This window comes from Pseudophryne corroboree, chromosome 5 (genome assembly GCF_028390025.1).
Source record: "Pseudophryne corroboree isolate aPseCor3 chromosome 5, aPseCor3.hap2, whole genome shotgun sequence".
Classification (NCBI taxonomy): domain Eukaryota; kingdom Metazoa; phylum Chordata; class Amphibia; order Anura; family Myobatrachidae; genus Pseudophryne; species Pseudophryne corroboree.
The window spans coordinates 618,049,178-618,071,753 of record NC_086448.1 but is presented as its reverse complement, the minus strand read 5'-3'; positions in this window follow the sequence as shown (position 1 = coordinate 618,071,753).

Below are 22,576 nucleotides of genomic sequence, written 5' to 3'. Positions count from 1 at the left end.
GAGAGGAACACTCCAATCCAGCCCCTGAGCCGGCTGCTGAGTCCTCATAGAGCAGGGAGCAGCAGCAGCACCAATCAGGGATCGTCCATGCGAGTGACAGCAGCCCAGACTGGGAGGCAGACCCAGCAGTATTATCCTGCATCAGCAGCAGAAACGGGGCACACGGATCTTAAGTTGTATCTTTATGTACAGCTAAGGGACGGTGATGCAGCTTCTGGACTCCCATCAAAGGCAAGGATTCAGACTAGAGATGAGCGCTGGAAATTTTTCGGGTTTTGTGTTTTGGTTTTGGGTTCGGTTCCGCGGCCGTGTTTTGGGTTCGACCGCGTTTTGGCAAAACCTCACCGAATTTTTTTTGTCGGATTCGGGTGTGTTTTGGATTCGGGTGTTTTTTTCCAAAAAACCTAAAAAACAGCTTAAATCATAGAATTTGGGGGTCATTTTGATCCCAAAGTATTATTAACCTCAAAAACCATAATTTCCACTCATTTTCAGTCTATTCTGAATACCTCACACCTCACAATATTATTTTTAGTCCTAAAATTTGCACCGAGGTCGCTGGATGACTAAGCTAAGCGACCCTAGTGGCCGACACAAACACCGGGCCCATCTAGGAGTGGCACTGCAGTGTCACGCAGGATGGCCCTTCCAAAAAACACTCCTCAAACAGCACATGACGCAAAGAAAAAAAGAGGCGCAATGAGGTAGCTGTGTGAGTAAGATAAGCGACCCTAGTGGCCGACACAAACACCGGGCCCATCTAGGAGTGGCACTGCAGTGTCACGCAGGATGGCCCTTCCAAAAAACACTCCCCAAACAGCACACGACGCAAAGAAAAAAAGAGGCGCAATGAGGTAGCTGTGTGAGTAAGATAAGCGACCCTAGTGGCCGACACAAACACCGGGCCCATCTAGGAGTGGCACTGCAGTGTCACGCAGGATGGCCCTTCCAAAAAACACTCCACAAACAGCACATGACGCAAAGAAAAAAAGAGGCGCAATGAGGTAGCTGTGTGAGTAAGATAAGCGACCCTAGTGGCCGACACAAACACCGGGCCCATCTAGGAGTGGCACTGCAGTGTCACGCAGGATGGCCCTTCCAAAAAACACTCCCCAAACAGCACATGACGCAAAGAAAAAAAGAGGCGCAATGAGGTAGCTGTGTGAGTAAGATAAGCGACCCTAGTGGCCGACACAAACACCGGGCCCATCTAGGAGTGGCACTGCAGTGTCACGCAGGATGGCCCTTCCAAAAAACACTCCCCAAACAGCACATGACGCAAAGAAAAAAAGAGGCGCAATGAGGTAGCTGTGTGAGTAAGATAAGCGACCCTAGTGGCCGACACAAACACCGGGCCCATCTAGGAGTGGCACTGCAGTGTCACGCAGGATGGCCCTTCCAAAAAACACTCCCCAAACAGCACATGACGCAAAGAAAAAATGAGGCGCAATGAGGTAGCTGTGTGAGTAAGATAAGCGACCCTAGTGGCCGACACAAACACCGGGCCCATCTAGGAGTGGCACTGCAGTGTCACGCAGGATGGCCCTTCCAAAAAACACTCCACAAACAGCACATGACGCAAAGAAAAATTAAAGAAAAAAGAGGTGCAAGATGGAATTGTTCTTGGGCCCTCCCACCCACCCTTATGTTGTATAAACAGGACATGCACACTTTAACCAACCCATCATTTCAGTGACAGGGTCTGCCACACGACTGTGACTGAAATGACGGGATGGTTTGGACCCCCACCAAAAAAGAAGCAATTAATCTCTCCTTGCACAAACTGGCTCTACAGAGGCAAGATGTCCACCTCATCATCATCCTCCGATATATCACCGTGTACATCCCCCTCCTCACAGATTATCAATTCGTCCCCACTGGAATCCACCATCTCAGCTCCCTGTGTACTTTGTGGAGGCAATTGCTGCTGGTCAATGTCTCCACGGAGGAATTGATTATAATTCATTTTAATGAACATCATCTTCTCCACATTTTCTGGATGTAACCTCGTACGCCGATTGCTGACAAGGTGAGCGGCGGCACTAAACACTCTTTCGGAGTACACACTTGTGGGAGGGCAACTTAGGTAGAATAAAGCCAGTTTGTGCAAGGGCCTCCAAATTGCCTCTTTTTCCTGCCAGTATAAGTACGGACTGTGTGACGTGCCTACTTGGATGCGGTCACTCATATAATCCTCCACCATTCTTTCAATGGGGAGAGAATCATATGCAGTGACAGTAGACGACATGTCCGTAATCGTTGTCAGGTCCTTCAGTCCGGACCAGATGTCAGCATCAGCAGTCGCTCCAGACTGCCCTGCATCACCGCCAGCGGGTGGGCTCGGAATTCTGAGCCTTTTCCTCGCACCCCCAGTTGCGGGAGAATGTGAAGGAGGAGATGTTGACAGGTCGCGTTCCGCTTGACTTGACAATTTTCTCACCAGCAGGTCTTTCAACCCCAGCAGACTTGTGTCTGCCGGAAAGAGAGATCCAAGGTAGGCTTTAAATCTAGGATCGAGCACGGTGGCCAAAATGTAGTGCTCTGATTTCAACAGATTGACCACCCGTGAATCCTTGTTAAGCGAATTAAGGGCTCCATCCACAAGTCCCACATGCCTAGCGGAATCGCTCCGTGTTAGCTCCTCCTTCAATGTCTCCAGCTTCTTCTGCAAAAGCCTGATGAGGGGAATGACCTGACTCAGGCTGGCAGTGTCTGAACTGACTTCACGTGTGGCAAGTTCAAAGGGCAGCAGAACCTTGCACAACGTTGAAATCATTCTCCACTGCGCTTGAGACAGGTGCATTCCACCTCCTATATCGTGCTCAATTGTATAGGCTTGAATGGCCTTTTGCTGCTCCTCCAACCTCTGAAGCATATAGAGGGTTGAATTCCACCTCGTTACCACTTCTTGCTTCAGATAATGGCAGGGCAGGTTCAGTTGTTTTTGGTGGTGCTCCAGTCTTCTGTACGTGGTGCCTGTACGCCGAAAGTGTCCCGCAATTCTTCTGGCCACCGACAGCATCTCTTGCACGCCCCTGTCGTTTTTTTTAAAATTCTGCACCACCAAATTCAAGGTATGTGCAAAACATGGGACGTGCTGGAATTTGCCCATATTTAATGCACACACAATATTGCTGGCGTTGTCCGATGCCACAAATCCACAGGAGAGTCCAATTGGGGTAAGCCATTCCGCGATGATCTTCCTCAGTTGCCGTAAGAGGTTTTCAGCTGTGTGCGTATTCTGGAAACCGGTGATACAAAGCGTAGCCTGCCTAGGAAAGAGTTGGCATTTGCGAGATGCTGCTACTGGTGCCGCCGCTGCTGTTCTTGCGGCGGGAGTCCATACATCTACCCAGTGGGCTGTCACAGTCATATAGTCCTGAACCTGCCCTGTTCCACTTGTCCACATGTCCGTGGTTAAGTGGACATTGGGTACAGCTGCATTTTTTAGGACACTGGTGACTCTTTTTCTGAGGTCTGTGTACATTTTCGGTATCGCCTGCCTAGAGAAATGGAACCTAGATGGTATTTGGTACCGGGGACACAGTACCTCCAACAAGTCTCTAGTTGGCTCTGCAGTAATGATGGATACCGGAACCACGTTTCTCACCACCCAGTATGCCAAGGCCTCAGTTATCCGCTTTGCAGTAGGATGACTGCTGTGATATTTCATCTTCCTCGCAAAGGACTGTTGGACAGTCAATTGCTTGGTGGAAGTAGTAAAAGTGGTCTTACGACTTCCCCTCTGGGATGACCATCGACTCCCAGCAGCAACAACAGCAGCGCCAGCAGCAGTAGGCGTTACACGCAAGGATGCATCGGAGGAATCCCAGGCAGGAGAGGAATCGTCAGAATTGCCAGTGACATGGCCTGCAGGACTATTGGCATTCCTGGGGAAGGAGGAAATTGACACTGAGGGAGTTGGTGGGGTGGTTTGCGTGAGCTTGGTTACAAGAGGAAGGTATTTACTGGTCAGTGGACTGCTTCCGCTGTCACCCAAAGTTTTTGAACTTGTCACTGACTTATTATGAATGCGCTGCAGGTGACGTATAAGGGAGGATGTTCCGAGGTGGTTAACGTCCTTACCCCTACTTATTACAGCTTGACAAAGGCAACACACGGCTTGACACCTGTTGTCCGCATTTCTGTTGAAATACTTCCACACCGAAGAGCTGATTTTTTTGGTATTTTCACCAGGCATGTCAGTGGCCATATTCCTCCCACGGACAACAGGTGTCTCCCCGGGTGCCTGACTTAAACAAACCACCTCACCATCAGAATCCTCTTGGTCAATTTTCTCCCCAGCGCCAGCAACACCCATATCCTCCTCATCCTGGTGTACTTCAACACTGACATCTTCAATCTGACTATCAGGAACTGGACTGCGGGTGCTCCTTCCAGCACTTGCAGGGGGCGTGCAAATGGTGGAAGGCGCATGCTCTTCACGTCCAGTGTTGGGAAGGTCAGGCATCGCAACCGACACAATTGGAGTCGGACTCTCCTTGTGGATTTGGGATTTCGAAGAACGCACAGTTCTTTGCGGTGCTACTGCTTTTGCCAGCTTGAGTCTTTTCATTTTTCTAGCGAGAGGCTGAGTGCTTCCATCCTCATGTGAAGCTGAACCACTAGCCATGAACATAGGCCAGGGCCTCAGCCGTTCCTTGCCACTCCGTGTGGTAAATGGCATATTGGCAAGTTTACGCTTCTCCTCCGACAATTTTATTTTAGGTTTTGGAGTCCTTTTTTTACTGATATTTAGTGTTTTGGATTTGACATGCTCTGTACTATGACATTGGGCATCGGCCTTGGCAGACGACGTTGCTGGCATTTCATCGTCTCGGCCATGACTAGTGGCAGCAGCTTCAGCACGAGGTGGAAGTGGATCTTGATCTTTCCCTAATTTTGGAACCTCAACATTTTTGTTCTCCATATTTTAATAGGCACAACTAAAAGGCACCTCAGGTAAACAATGGAGATGGATGGATACTAGTATACTTATGGATGGACTGCCGAGTGCCGACACAGAGGTAGCTACAGCCGTGGACTACCGTACTGTGTCTGCTGCTAATATAGACTGGATGATAATGATATGAAATCAATATATATATGTATATATAATATCACTAGTACTGCAGCCGGACAGGTAGATATATATTTATTAGGTAATGATGACTGATGACGGACCTGCTGGACACTGTCAGCTCAGCAGCACCGCAGACTGCTACAGTAAGCTACTATAGTAGTATGTATCAAGAAGAAAGAAAAAAAAAAAACCACGGGTAGGTGGTATACAATTATGGATGGACTGCCGAGTGCCGACACAGAGGTAGCTACAGCCGTGGACTACCGTACTGTGTCTGCTGCTAATATAGACTGGATGATAATGATATGAAATCAATATATATATGTATATATAATATCACTAGTACTGCAGCCGGACAGGTAGATATATATTTATTAGGTAATGATGACTGATGACGGACCTGCTGGACACTGTCAGCTCAGCAGCACCGCAGACAGCTACAGTAAGCTACTATAGTAGTATGTATCAAGAAGAAAGAAAAAAAAAAACCACGGGTAGGTGGTATACAATTATGGATGGACTGCCGAGTACCGACACAGAGGTAGCTACAGCCGTGGACAAACATACTGTGTCTGCTGCTAATATAGACTGGATGATAATGATATGAAATCAATATATATATGTATATATAATATCACTAGTACTGCAGCCGGACAGGTAGATATATATTTATTAGGTAATGATGACTGATGACGGACCTGCTGGACACTGTCAGCTCAGCAGCACCGCAGACTGCTACAGTAAGCTACTATAGTAGTATGTATCAAGAAGAAAGAAAAAAAAAAAACCACGGGTAGGTGGTATACAATTATGGATGGACTGCCGAGTGCCGACACAGAGGTAGCTACAGCCGTGGACTAACGTACTGTGTCTGCTGCTAATATAGACTGGATGATAATGATATGAAATCAATATATATATGTATATATAATATCACTAGTACTGCAGCCGGACAGGTAGATATATATTTATTAGGTAATGATGACTGATGACGGACCTGCTGGACACTGTCAGCTCAGCAGCACCGCAGACTGCTACAGTAAGCTACTATAGTAGTATGTATCAAGAAGAAAGAAAAGAAAAAAAACCACGGGTAGGTGGTATACAATTATGGATGGACTGCCGAGTGCCGACACAGAGGTAGCTACAGCCATGGACTAACGTACTGTGTCTGCTGCTAATATATAGACTGGATGATAATGATATGAAATCAATATATATATGTATATATAATATCACTAGTACTGCAGCCGGACAGGTAGATATATATTTATTAGGTAATGATGACTGATGACGGACCTGCTGGACACTGTCAGCTCAGCAGCACCGCAGACTGCTACAGTAAGCTACTATATTAGTATGTATCAAGAAGAAAGAAAAGAAAAAAACCACGGGTAGGTGGTATACAATTATGGATGGACTGCCGAGTGCCGACACAGAGGTAGCTACAGCCGTGGACTAACGTACTGTGTCTGCTGCTAATATAGACTGGATGATAATGATATGAAATCAATATATATATGTATATATAATATCACTAGTACTGCAGCCGGACAGGTAGATATATATTTATTAGGTAATGATGACTGATGACGGACCTGCTGGACACTGTCAGCTCAGCAGCACCGCAGACTGCTACAGTAAGCTACTATAGTAGTATGTATCAAGAAGAAAGAAAAAAAAAAACCACGGGTAGGTGGTATACAATTATGGATGGACTGCCGAGTGCCGACACAGAGGTAGCTACAGCCGTGGACTAACGTACTGTGTCTGCTGCTAATATAGACTGGATGATAATGATATGAAATCAATATATATATGTATATATAATATCACTAGTACTGCAGCCGGACAGGTATATATATTTATTATGTAATGACTGATGACGGACCTGCTGGACACTGTCAGCTCAGCAGCACCGCAGACTGCTACAGAAAGCTACTATAGTAGTATGTATAAAGAAGAAAGAAAAAAAAAAAAAACACGGGTAGGTGGTATACAATTATAATATTATATATATATATTAATTATATACAATTATATATATATATATTAATTAAACTGGTGGTGATTATTAAACTGGTGGTCAGGTCACTGGTCACACTATCAGCAACTTGCAAGTAGTACTCCTAAGCATACAATCACAATATATATTATACTGGTGTGGCACTCTGGCAGCAAAAGTGTGCACTGTACGTTATATGTAGTATGTACTCCTGAGTCCTGAGTCCTGCTCTCAGACTCTAACTGCTCCCCACTGTCAGTGTCTCCCCCACAAGTCAGATAATACAATACAGTCACACTATCTATCACTTCACTTCAGCAAGTACTAGTAGTAGTAGTACTCCTCCTAATGCTCCCCAAAATTACTACTGTGTCTCTCTCTAGTGAGACTGTCTCACTCTCTTCTCGAATCTCTATAAACGGAGAGGACGCCAGCCACGTCCTCTCCCTATGAATCTCAATGCACGTGTGAAAAATGGCGGCGACGCGCGGCTCCTTATATAGAATCCGAGCCTCGCGAGAATCCGACAGCGTGATGATGACGTTCGGGCACGCTCGGGTTAACCGAGCAAGGCGGGAGGATCCGAGCCTGCTCGGCCCCGTGTAAAAAACCCTGAAGTTCGGGCGGGTTCGGATTCCGAGGAACCGAACCCGCTCATCTCTATTTCAGACGTCCTTTTCTCCAGCAAGACAGTCAGTGATTACTTAAGAGAAAGGGGCACATCAGCAGGGACAAGTAACTTATAGGAAACAGAGGCTAAGGCCCAAATGTATTAAGCCTTGAAAAGTGAAAAAGTGGAGAGTGATAAAGAGTGATAAAGTACCAACAAATCAGCTCTTAAGTAGAGATGAGCAGGTTTGGTTCCTCGGAAACCGAACCCCCCCCCCGAACTTCACCCATTTTACACGGGTCCGAGGCATACTTGGATTCTCCCGTATGGCTCAGTTAACCCGAGCGTGCCCGAACGTCATCATCCCGCTGTCGGATTCTTGCGAGATTCGGATTCTATATAAGCAGCCGCGCGTCGCCGCCATTTTCACTCGTGCATTGGAAATGTTAGGGAGAGGACGTGGCTGGCGTCCTCTCCGTTTATTGTTGAACTTGATTGTTCTTTATTGCTTAATTGTGGGGAGGACTCGGGAGCAGCTGTATATTATAGGAGGAGTACAGTGTAGAGTTTTGCTGATCAGTGACCACCAGTTTTATCCGTTCTCTGCCTGAAAAAAACGTTCCTTATCTGTGCTCAGTGTGCTGCATATATCTGTGCTCACACTGCTTAATTGTGGGGACTGGGGAGCAGCTGTATTATATAGCAGGAGTACAGTGCAGAGTTTTGCTGACAGTGACCACCAGTATACGTTGTCTGCCTGAAAAACACTCCATATCTGTGCTCAGTGTGCTGCTTTATTGTGGGGACTGGGGACCACCAGTATAATATTATATAGGAGGAGTACAGTGCAGAGTTTTGCTGACCAGTGACCACCAGTATACGTTGTCTGCCTGAAAAACACTCCATATCTGTGCTGCATTGTAGACAGTATATAGTAGGAGTACAGTGCATAATTTTGCTGACCACCAGTATATAATATATAGGAGTACGGTACTATCCATCCATACCTGTATATAATATATAGCATTACGGTACAGTAGGCCACTGCTGTACCTACCTCTGTGTTGTCAAGTATACTATCCATCCATACCTGTGGTGCATTTCATTTTTGCACAGTTTGCTGACCACCAGTATATAATATATAGCAGTACGGTACAGTAGGCCACTGCTGTACCTACCTCTGTGTCGTCAAGTATACTATCCATCCATACCTGTGGTGCATTTCGGTTTTGCACAGTTTGCTGACCACCAGTATATAATATATAGCAGTACGGTACAGTAGGCCACTGCTGTACCTACCTCTGTGTAGTCTAGTATACTATCCATCCATACCTGTGGTGCATTTCAGTTTTGCACAGTTTGCTGACCACCAGTATATAATATATATAGCAGTACGGTACAGTAGGCCACTGCTGTACCTACCTCTGTGTCGTCAAGTATACTATCCATCCATACCTGTGGTGCATTTCAGTTTTGCACAGTTTGCTGACCACCAGTATATAATATATATAGCAGTACGGTACAGTAGGCCACTGCTGTACCTACCTCTGTGTCGTCAAGTATACTATCCATCCATACCTGTGGTGCATTTCAGTTTTGCACAGTTTGCTGACCACCAGTATATAATATATATAGCAGTACGGTACAGTAGGCCACTGCTGTACCTACCTCTGTGTCGTCAAGTATACTATCCATCCATACCTGTGGTGCATTTCAGTTGTGCGCAGTATATATAGTAGTAGGCCATTGCTATTGATACTGGCATATAATTCCACACATTAAAAAATGGAGAACAAAAATGTGGAGGTTAAAATAGGGAAAGATCAAGATCCACTTCCACCTCGTGCTGAAGCTGCTGCTACTAGTCATGGCCGAGACGATGAAATGCCATCAACGTCGTCTGCCAAGGCCGATGCCCAATGTCATAGTAGAGAGCATGTAAAATCCAAAAAACAAAAGTTCAGTAAAATGACCCAAAAATCAAAATTGAAAGCGTATGATGAGAAGCATTAACTTGCCAATATGCCATTTACGACACGGAGTGGCAAGGAACGGCTGAGTCCCTGGCCTATGTTCATGGCTAGTGGTTCAGCTTCACATGAGGATGGAAGCACTCATCCTCTCGCTAGAAAACTGCAGTGCCACTCCTAGATGGGCCAGGTGTTTGTGTCGGCCACTTGGGTCGCTTAGCTTAGTCACACAGCTACCTCATTGCGCCTCTTTTTTTCTTTGCTTCATGTGCTGTTTGGGGACTATTTTTTTGAAGTGCCATCCTGTCTGACACTGCAGTGCCACTCCTAGATGGGCCAGGTGTTTGTGTCGGCCACTTGGGTCGCTTAGCTTAGTCACACAGCTACCTCATTGCGCCTCTTTTTTTCTTTGCTTCATGTGCTGTTTGGGGACTATTTTTTTGAAGTGCCATCCTGTCTGACACTGCAGTGCCACTCCTAGATGGGCCAGGTGTTTGTGTCGGCCACTTGGGTCGCTTAGCTTAGTCACACAGCTACCTCATTGCGCCTCTTTTTTTCTTTGCTTCATGTGCTGTTTGGGGACTATTTTTTTGAAGTGCCATCCTGTCTGACGCTGCAGTGCCACTCCTAGATGGGCCAGGTGTTTGTGTCGGCCACTTGGGTCGCTTAGCTTAGTCACACAGCTACCTCATTGCGCCTCTTTTTTTCTTTGCATCATGTGCTGTTTGGGGACAATTTTTTTAATCTGCCATCCTGTCTGACACTGCAGTGCCACTCCTAGATGGGCCAGGTGTTTGTGTCGGCCACTTGGGTCGCTTAGCTTAGTCACACAGCTACCTCATTGCGCCTCTTTTTTTCTTTGCATCATGTGCTGTTTGGGGACAATTTTTTTAATCTGCCATCCTGTCTGACACTGCAGTGCCACTCCTAGATGGGCCAGGTGTTTGTGTCGGCCACTTGGGTCACTTAGCTTAGTCACACAGCTAACTCATTGTGCCTCTTTTTTTCTTTGCATCATGTGCTGTTTGGGGACAATTTTTTTGAAGTGCCATCCTGCCTGACACTGCAGTGCCACTCCTAGATGGGCCAGGTGTTTGTGTCGGCCACTTGTGTCGCTTAGCTTAGCCATCCAGCGACCTCGGTGCAAATTTTAGGACTAAAAATAATATTGTGAGGTGTGAGGTGTTCAGAATAGACTGAAAATGAGTGTAAATTATGGTTATTGAGGTTAATAATACTATGGGATCAAAATGACCCACAAATTCTATGATTTAAGCTGTTTTTGAGGGTTTTTTGTAAAAAAAAAACGAATCCAAAACACACCCGAATCCGACAAAAAAATTTTAGGGAGGTTTTGGCAAAACGCGTCCGAATCCAAAACACGGCCGCAGAACCGAATCCAAAACCAAAACACAAAACCCGAAAAATTTCCGGTGCACATCACTACTCTTAAGTGTTATTTTTTCAAACAAATCCTGTAACATGGCAGTTTCAGATATAGCCACACTCATTGTGGCTACGCCTAGTTGCGTCTAGTTTGCCGCGATGCGTGCACTCTGTTGTGCACGTGCATATATTCGCACCCGCGATGCATATGCATTGCAGTGCCTAGTCTTGGGTGTGAATATGCGCAGCCAGGCATAGCTAGTCATTGCCGCGATGCGTGTGCACGTGCATACGCATCACTGCAACAATGAGCCTGGCTACACCTGTAGGAAGCTGACTGGCTGGTACTTTATCACTCTTTATCATTTTCCACTTTATCACTTATCAAGGCTTAACACATTTGGGCCAAAGAGACTAAGGAGCATTGAACAGGTCCAACCAGCAAGTTTGCCATCTTGAGGGAGGTCGGTGAGTCCAGTTAAGAAGCTACACATCCTCACACTACATAGTTATAGGAGCCTCAGTCAGTGTTATACACCCCAGCAGAATGTCACAGGTTCTTTGCTGAACACTGAAGCTGACAAATAGCGGTAAGCACGTCACTGCAGATACACACAGCCTGCTAAATCACGTACAGCAGCTTTCTCAGGACACAGCCAGGACTCCATAGTGCAGTAAGGGATAATACAGCTTCAGTATTGTAGTAAGCAATAATAATTCAGGACTGAGCAGTACAAAGAGCTGCAGCGTAAACTTGCTATGTACAGTCAGATAAAGGTTAAACAATACAGATGAGGATAGAGACCTTCTGCCACTCACTTGTTACCATTCAAGGAAAGAAAACATAAAGCTGGTAACTCTAACTTTAACCCATCATCCACCAAAGCTAATCACTGAATTTCATCTAAACAATTCCCCTTTATACTCACTACATACATCACAATCAGTAGCGGATCTTGCTACGGGCACACGGGATTTTTGGCCAGGGCGTTGCCTTTTGGAGGGCGCCGCCGCCGTGGCAAGATCAGCTACTGATGGTGCCCCCCGGTGCTGTGCGGTCACTGTTGTGCAGTGCGCGATGACGTCATTGTGCACCGCACGGCATTGTGGGGCCGGCACATAGATGCCAGGGGTCATAATTGACCTCTAGTGTCTATGCTGTGCTATGGGAGAGACGTCATGACGTCTCTCCCATAGATCCGAGGAGGAGCAGCGCCGGCGGCCGGAGACGGAGGTCAGCAGCGGTCGGGTATCAGAAGAGGGGATGGTGAGTATTAATTCATTTATTTTTGTTTTATTTATTTTTTTGTAAGCGGCGCAAGTCTACTGGGGGCACAAACAGGGGCACAACTCTACTAGGGGCACAAACGGGGGCACAACTCTACTAGGGGCACAAATGGGGAACAACTCTACAGGGGGCATAACTGACCACGCCCCTTCATGAAGCCACGCCCATATTTTTGTCCGGGGCACCACAAGGGCTAGAACCGGCCCTGATCACAATTCTATTACAACACTACTGCAACACTATTCTATTACATGTTGTATTTGGAACATTCTGAACATTTGTTACCATATATATTTATAAAGCAATTTTAAATTTTCAAATTAACCTCTTCTAAACCCTACCCCAATTTCCTTTGACTAAGCCCTGTTTCCATTCTACATTATATTACATGCTGTTCAATATATTATGCAGTCATTATGTTGACATAGTCTGAATGTTGACATTCAGATTGCTGACATGGTCAGAATGTCGACATGCAACATGTCAACATTCATAATGTTGACATGGATATTGTCCTAAGCCAAAGCACAGTATGTTGACAGTCCTTTTTATGGTTAGGGTTGGATTGCCATAATATCCCTTTAATCCGGGACACATATGAATGATACAGGTTCTGTGGCTGGCTAAATTCCAGCCTGCATTTCACCTGGTTTTAATTATTCAAAGAACCAGTGTAATTCATAGGTGTCCGGAATTCAAGGGATATTATGGGAACCCTGGGTTAGGTGAAGGCTGCAGGTAGGGTCAGGTTAGGGTTGTGTTTAGGGCTAGAATCACATGAAAACACTTTGTTGACATACCGATTGTCAACATTAACTATGTCGACATTCTGGCAAGTTTAACTTTTCAATGCCAACATTTCACATGTCGACATAACATACATGTTTACATTCAGATCATGTCAACTTTATGGTGCCGACATTGAATGAAGAGCACACTTCTTACCATGTGGACAAAGGACCTCACTGTTCCCAGTTGCTAATTTAAATCCTGATCCTGGACCTTTCAGATGAGCAATTTGCTGTCATTGAGCACAGCATAACAGCAGTACTCATTACCAAACATGGAACACATACTACTGCAATTTACTTAAGATACATTATAAAGGGAAACTTATAGGCCCTACACACTGGCCGACATCAGTCAAAGATATGAACGATCTTGTTCATTATTGAACGAGATACCATTCATATCTTTGAGTGTGGAGGCACCAACGATGAACGATGCGCGACCCCGCGCTCGTTCATCGCTGGTGCCTCGTCGGCTGTGCATGCAGGCCAATATGGACGATCTTGTCCATATTTGCCTGCACTGCTATGGAGCCGGGTGACGGGGGGAGTGAAAAAACTTCACTCCCCCCGTCACTGTCCCCCCGCCGCCGGGTCGCCCGTCTGCCGTATCCGCCGTCGGGCAGCTCGGCGGCGGATCGGCCAATGTATAGGGCCCTTTACTATTATAATAAAGTTCTAAGAATTACTGTACTGTAGTTAACTGGAACTAAATAGTGCAGAAATGGTGAGGTACACCCTTATCTGTGAATCTTTAAGGTTATCTGAATTAACTTTTACTTGGTTGTCATCTCAGACTTGAGCACATATGTAGGACATACTGTAAATAGAGTGCACATATAAGTATAGTATAGTATTCTCAAAACAAATTTATGAATGTCAAAACTATAACTCCTTTTTGGACATTTAATAAAATAAACACCACTGATCTGAATATATAGATGTTCAGTCCATCAAGAAACACAGTGCAAGAAAGTGTAAAGCACGAGATCAGTAACTACACTTTTTGGTGTCCTGTGCCAGAGAGAGAATTGGCTATGCTCCCACAGTGCCACATATGCCCCCACAGTGCCAGATACAGATATGCCCCCACAGTGCCATGTGCCCACAATGCCAGATATGCCCCCACAGTGCCACATATGCCCCCATAGTGCTGCTTACCATATTGCTGCTGTGTGGAGAGCGCAGCGCGCGCCGCTCCAGCCTGTCGCCCTGCCCCTCAGTCTGGTCTTCGGCAGTGATGGCAGAGTGTATAGCTCAAATCAGGAGCCGGTTTGTTAGCCAATTAGAGCTCGCGGACCGACGCCTGATTTGAGATATACACTCTGCCGTCACTGCCGGAGACCAGACTGAGGGGCAGGGTGGCAGGCATGAGAAGCACGCCCTGCACTCTCCACACAGCAGCAAAATGGTGAGCAGCACTATGGGGGCATATGTGGCACTGTGGGGGCATATCTGGCATTTTGGGCACATGGTACTGTGGGGGCAAATCTGTATCTGGCACTGTGGGGACATATGTGGCACTGTGGGGGCATAGCTAGCACTGTGGGCACATGGCACTGTGGGGCATATCTGTATCTGGCACTGTGGGGTCATATGTGGCACTGGGGACATATCTGGCACATGACACTGTGGGGGCATATCTGGCACTGTGGGGGCATATCTGGCACTGTGAGCACATGACACTGTGGAGGCATATCTGTATCTGGCACTGTGGGGTCATATGTGGCACTGTGGGCACATGGCACTATGGGGGTATATCTGTATCTGGCACTGTGGGGGCATATCTGGCACATGGCACTGTGGGGTCATATCTGTATCTGGCACTATGGGGTCATATCTGGAACTGCGGGGTCATATCTGGCACTGTGTGGGCATAGCTAGCACTGTGGGCACATGGCACTGTGGGGGCATATCTGGCACTGTGGGGGCATATCTGTATCTGGCACTGTGGGGTCATATGTGGCACTGTGGGGTTATATGTGGCACTGTGGGGTCATATGTGGCACTGCGGGGGCATAGCTAGCACTGTGGGGGCATAGCTAGCACTGTGGGCACATGGCACTGTGGAGGCATATCTGGCACTATGGGGGCATATCTGTATCTGGCACTGTGGGGTCATATGTGGCACTGTGGGCCCATGGCACTGTGGGGGCATATCTGTGTCTGGCACTGTGGGGGCATATCTGGCACTGTGGGGGCATATTTGGCACATGGCACTGTGGGGGCATATCTGTATCTGTCACTGTGGAGTCATATCTGGCACTGTGGGGTCATATCTGGCACATGGCACTGTGGGGGCATATCTGTATCTGGCACTGTGGGGGCATATCTGGCACTGTGGGCACATGGCACTGTGGGGTCATATCTGTATCTGGCACTGTGGGGTCATATCTGTATCTGGCACTGTGGGGGCATAGCTGGCACTGTGGGGGCATAGCTAGCACTGTGGGCACATGGCACTGTGGAGGCATATCTGGCACTGTGGGGGCATATCTGTATCTGGAACTGTGGGGTCATATGTGGCACTGTGGGGTCATATGTGGCACTGTGGGCACATGGCACCCACTATCTCCCTGACACCCACTATCTCCCTGTGACCCCAGCCTCCTCAGTCACCCGCTATCTCCATCACCTCTGCCACCCAGTCACGCACTTTCTCCCTGTCACTGACAATCTACCTGGACCCCTGGGGGTACTATTGTGTGGCAACGCCCCTTCCTTGTGAGACCACACCTCTTTTAAAATTTGATCCCATCAAGGGGCGCTAAATTCTAAATTTGCTTACCAAAAAAATTAAGCTCGGGCCGGCCCTGGTTACATCTTTGTCCTTTTGATATACTACACACACATATATAGACCACTGCAAGAAAATGGATTTGCACACAAATCCTCTTTATACCACATTCATGTACTTAACTTGAGAGCTTGTTGTTATTCAGTTACATCAACCTTTATTAAATAACACATTTTAATACACTGCCATACCCAGGATTCAAACCTACTGTATAACCTTATGCTATTTGATCCTGCATAAAAACTATGAACACTATATGAAGCTACTGGTACTTTGGAAAAAAATAATCAGTATTGCAATTGAGCTGATCTATGCAGTGTTCAGCACGCATCCAATCTCTTGCAGCCACACACTACATAGATCTGCTCAACCGCAATGCTGATTTTCACAAACTATAAGGTAAGCTTTAAAAATAGTTAGACTTCTCCACCTTAGAATTATCTACCTTTCTATGCAAGGGCAGATAGCCCAATGAATAAATTGTCTGACTGCAATGCCACTGGAAATGGGTTCAAATCCTGGGTATGTCAGCATCTTGAAATGTAATAAAGGACAGTGTGACTGAATAACAAAGAAATCTCAAGTTGAGTTCATGAATGTTGTATATGTATTAGAGACAAAATGGGTCAGGGTAGGAGACAGCAGCAGTCAGGAGATGCTGGGCTTAAAAAATGAGGGAAGCTGCAAGTGAAAGTAATTAAAACAGATAATTGAAAAGTGCCGCCAACAGCGCCCCCTACCCTGAATCGCTATGTGCAGTACCGCCTCCGCACACACCTAGTTACAGCCCTGTAAAGTACACCCCAACATGTTTCTTCTCTTTGTAAGGCTTAATTCCCTTTCCCAAACATTACATCACTGCCAGCTCTTTCATCACACCATAAGGCTCTCCAACATGACCTTACACCTTGTACAAAATGCTCTGCTCCCAACTGTACCACATAATTTACAGTTGTAGATAAATAAATTGATGAAAATTATGAGACTACAGCAGTTAATTTATGTAGCCCAGTTGAAATTCAGGGAACTGAGCATTTTATACTAGGTGGACAGTCATGTTGAAAGATCTATGCTGCAACCACCACCACCTGCTTCTCCTACTTTATTACACCAATACTGACACAGAGACTTACAGTAGGCCTGGGTGCTAGGTTATATGGCCACATGGGTAATGGCTATGCCCCACTTATTCAGAATGTACCAACCAGGAGTGCACATGGTTGCAGCACAGTGAGGAGGGAGGGCGTGGTTATATCACTCCTAGACTCCTGGCAAACTACAGAGATCCTAAGCAATCATACCTATATCTACCCTATCTCTGCAGCCCTGATACCACCCACTCCTGACAACTTACATATCTCCAAACACATTACACTAATACTACACCTTCTACATACATACATACATACATACATACATACATACATACACACACACTACAAACTTACCTCAGCCCTGTGCTTTCCATCTCCTGCTCTTTCTGTCCCTCAACCCAACATTGTTCTTGACTTCTTAATTATAAAGAAAGAGGGCATCAGAGCTGAGCTACACTGAGCAGTACCAGTGCCAGAGGAAAGCATGAGCATATGGTGGAGGAAACTAATGCTGTAACTGGAAACTAAAAGCTTAGGGCCAACCCTGAATAGTTCAAAGTAAAAATAAGAAAATGCATTAAGTAGCCCCATGAGATCATGGGAGCCGCTGGCCTAGTAGAAACGCTCTTTGTGAAGCCTCAGACCAATCGATCTCTGACCCTTATTTGTCTCACAACCTGAAGGGTTTTATTTTTTTATCCTACATCTGTATACACCATACGTAGCTGTACAACTGCAATGTGATACTTGTAAAGCTCTAGAAAAAGCTGATAAAATGGTACAGTATGGAAAACAAATGGTGTAATTCAAATACTCTGAGTAGCACTGTAGTTGTATAAAATAATGGTAACCTGTGAATGGTCACACAATGTACCATTTTTGTCTTACTGTACTTTAGAAAGGAAAGTGGGTTTTTCCATATCATTGATCTAAAATGTTGATTGTGCATTTTATTGATGAATGCTTGGTTAGATTTTCTAATGTTACATCTGCTGCAAAAGTGTCATTTATTACCATGCCATCTGGGATTGTTGAGTTATAATATTTATATGGCCAGATAATGTGCTTTCCAGGCAGAAAATGATGGAAGGGTTCTGTGCAACATGAATCATAAATATTAGAAATTGTTCTAATTTATATGCAAATAAAATAAGTTTTTATAATTTTCATTAACAGATCTTTGTGGCATTTATAAAGACCTGGGAATTTAAACATATTTTCCCAATGCATTCTTCTAAAAAATAAAAAATAACAGCCACCTGGTACACCAGAAAATGATGTAAGGGGATCAGTATGATTTGCCGGCGCATGGGATCCCGGCGGTCGTAATAATGTCGCCGGGATACCAATTTCAGGTTTTGTGTTTTGGTTTTGGATCTGTATCTCCTTCGTGTTTTGGATCTGTATTGGTTTTGCCAAAACCTCCCTTGCGGGTTTTGGTTTTGGGTCTGTATTTTTTTGAAAAAATCATGAAAACAGCTAAAATAACAGAATTTGGGGTGTTTTTGTTCCTGCAGTATTATTAACCTCAGTAACATTAATTTCCACTCATTTCTAGTCTAATTTGAACACCCCACAGTACACAATATTGTTTTCACTCCGTTTAGGCCAAAAGGTTGCACCAAGGTACCTGGATGACTAAGCTAAGCGACAGAAGTTAGTGGCACAAACACGTGGCCCATCTGTTAGTGGCACTGCAGTGGCAAACAGGACAAGTATGCCAAAAAATGCTCCAAAGAGCACATACAGTAATGCAAAGTAAAGAGGTGCAAGATGGAATTGTCCTTGGGCCCTCCCAACCACCCTTATGTTGTATATTAAACAGGGTATGCAAAGTTTAACACACCAATCATTTCAGTGACAGGGACTGACACTTGTGGCTGAAATGATTGGTTTGTTTGGACCCACACAAAACAAGCTGGAAATGGGCAGTGCACAAACTGGCTTTAGTATTTTAAATAGGAAAAATGTCGTAATCAGCATCCAATTCCTCACCCTATCAGTGTGTGCATCTTCTTCTTCAAAGACTATTAATTTGTCCCCGCTGGAATCCACCATCACAGGTCCCTCTCTACTTTTTGAAGGTAATTGCTGGTAATGGTCTTCCTCATGTAATTTGTCATTCATTTTGATGAAATATCATTTTTTTCACATTTTGGGGAAGTAACTTCCTACGCCAATCGCTGATAAGGTTCCCGACTGTGCTAAAAACTCTTTCTGAGTACCCACTGGAAGGTAGGTAACTTAAGTAAAACAAAGCCAGTTTGTGCAAGGGTCTCCAAATTGCCTCTTTTTCTTGCCAGTATTGAAACAGACTGACATGCCTATTTGGATGCTATCACTGAAATAGTCATTAACCATTCTTTTAATGGTGACAGCATCATATGCAGTGACAGTAGACATGTCAGTAATTGTAAGCAGCTCCTTCAGTCCAAACCAGATGTCAAAAGTTGTTCTTGACTGATCTACATCACCGAGTCTCTTAGGAAAATGTAGTTTTTTCCTCGCAGCCGCAGTTGCTGAAGAAAATGAAGGAGGAGATGTTGCCGCGTCACGCTCCGCTTGAGCTGACAATTTTCTCACCAACAGCTCTTTGCATCTCTGCAGATTTGTGCCCATTGGAAAGACAGACACAACGTATGACTTAAACCTAGGATCAAGTACGGTCGCCAAAATATAGTGATCTGATTTCAAGAGATTGACGACCCTTGAATCCTGGCAAAGTGAATGAAGGGCTTCATCTACAAGTCTGACATACTTAGCAGAATCACTCCATTTCAGCTTCTCCTTCACTTTCTCCAGCCACTTTTGCAAAAGCCTGATGAGGGGAATGACCTGACTTAAGCTGGCAGTGTCCGAACTAACTTCACATGTGGCAGTTTTGAAGGGTTTGAGACCCTTGCACAACACAGATATTATTCTCCACTGCTCTTGACTCAGGTGCATTTCCGCTCCATTCCCTATGTCAACGGTGGATGTGTAAGCTTGAATGGCCTTTTGCTCCTCCTATGTCCGCTGAAACATAAAAAGGGTAGAATTCTACCTCATTACTACATCTTGCTTCAGATGATGGCAGGGCAAATTCAAGAGTGTTTGCAGTTTTTGACATCAGTTGCTGAATATTGAAAATGTCCACAAATTTTTCGGGCCACCAACAGCATCTCCTGCACGCCCCTGTCATGTAAAAAAAAATCTGCAACACCAAATTAATTGTGTGAGCAAAACATGGGACGTGTTGGAATTGGCCCATATGTAATGCTCTCACTATTGGTGTCATTGTCAGATATCACAAATCCCAAGGAGAGTCCAAGTGGGGTAAGCCATTGTGCAATGATTTCCTTCAGTTTTTAAGAGGTTCTCAGTGGTGTGCCTCTTAGTGAAACTGGTGATACACAGAGTAGCCAGCCTCTGAATGAGTTGGCATTTGTGAGATGATGCTGGTGCTGATGCTGTTGGTGCTGCTGAAGGCAATGCATCTACCCAGTGGGCTGTCACAGTCATATAGTCTTTAATTTGCCCTGTTCCACTTGTCCACATGTCCATGGTTAAGTGGACAGTGGGTACAATGGAATTTCTGAGGACACTAATAACACATTTTCTAATGTCCTTGTACAGGCTGGGAATTGCTTGTCTAGTGAAGTGAAATCTAGACGGTATTTGGTACCAGGGACACAGTACATCAATCAACTGTCTAAATCCCACTGCACTTATGGCAGATACTGGATGCATGTCTAACACCAGCATAGTTGTTATGGCCTCAGTAATCCGCTTTGCAACTGGGTGACTGCTGTCATACTTCATCTTCCTTGCAAAGGATTGTTGAACAGTCAATTGTTTTGTTAAACTACAAGAAGTCTTCCTGGTCCCCTTTTGGGATGAAGATCGACTCCCAGCAGCAACAGCAGCAGTAGTAGGTGTAGCACTCATGGATCCTCCAGAAGAATTGGATACAGGACTACTTTTGATCCTGACTGAGGAGGAAATTGACGATGAGGGTGTTGGTGGTGGGGATTGCAGGTGTTTGGATCCAAAAGAGAAAAAGGAGCCAGGTGTCGGTGGACTGGTTACATTCTTAGCCAAAGTTTCTGAATGTGTTAACAACTTGTGATGTATGCGCTGCACGTGGCGTAACAGGGAGTCGTTTCCTAGGTGGTTATGGTCCCTACCTCTACTCACAAAGGCTACAGATAGCTAGACAGTAATTGTCCAGGTGTGTGGAGATATAATTCCACACTGAAGAGGTGGATTTTTTGGTCTTTTGCCACGGCATTACAATGGGCTTGTTTTTCATACCATGTGCAACAACTGTCTCCATTGGAGCCTTATTTAAACAAACCACATCCCCATCATCAAAATCCTCATTGTCAACATCCTCATTAGTGCCAGCTACACTAATCTCTTCCTCAGAGGTAAAGAATGGAGTTGTGTTTCGAATAAATTGAGCTGCTGCCTAAAATAGGTTCGTCAGACCTAAATGACACATGTAAAAACAAAAGAGAAATGAGGCAGCGCTAACAAATGGAACAGATGGATTGTCTATTGATTGTCAAATTTAATATAAAACTGAATGTTTAAAAGTAATTCATATAAAATAAAGTGTCATATATAAAAACATATGAAGCTTCTAATCACCATAATTTATGAACATTCCACACCTCGCATGTTCCTATTGATTCACACTGGGCCTTTAATAATTTGCAAGTGGGCATTTGGTATTTCTGAGGACTGATGGACCAATGTTTGACTTTTTCTACTAAAAGGATTGGACTATACCCAAGGACACCGCTACTCTGGTGAGGACCCCACAATTTGAACTTCCATGCTTTCTTCCTCCAGCGGTGAAAGTGAGGTTTTAACCATTCCTGTGACTGCGCCATCAGTCCTAAGAAATACCAACTGTCCACTTGCAAATTACCAAAGGCCCAGTGTGAATCGATAGGAACAGGCGAGGTGTGGCATGTTAATAAATTATGGTCACTAGAAGCTTCATATGTTTTTATATTTGGCACTTTATTTTATATGAATTACTTTTAACCATTCAGTTTTATATTAAATTTGACATCAATAGCAAGCCATCTGTTTCATTAGTTAGCGCTGTCTCATTTCACTAATATCCTCCTCATCCTGATGTACTTCTACAGTGACATCCTCTTTCTCAATGTCAGCACGTTGACTGGTGCTGCTCCTCCAAACACTTGCAGAGGGCGTACAAATGGTGGAAGGAGCCTCCTCTTCCCATACAGTATTGGAAAGGTCAGGCTTATGCATCACAACCATGGACAAACTTGTACTCTCCTTGGGGATTGGTGATATTTCTGAATGCACAGTTGGTTTCTGTGCCTTAACAAGTTTCATTTTTTTAACGCTTCTACAGGGAGGAGAGTTTACATGATCATTATGAGATGCAGAACCACCATTCATAAACACAGGCCAAGACCTTAGCCTTTCCTTGTCAGGTAATGGCATATTGCCAATTTTATGTTTCTTTTTTTTTATCACTGTAAAATATTGCTTCTTTGATTTTACATGCCCTCTACACCATTGGGTATTGGCCT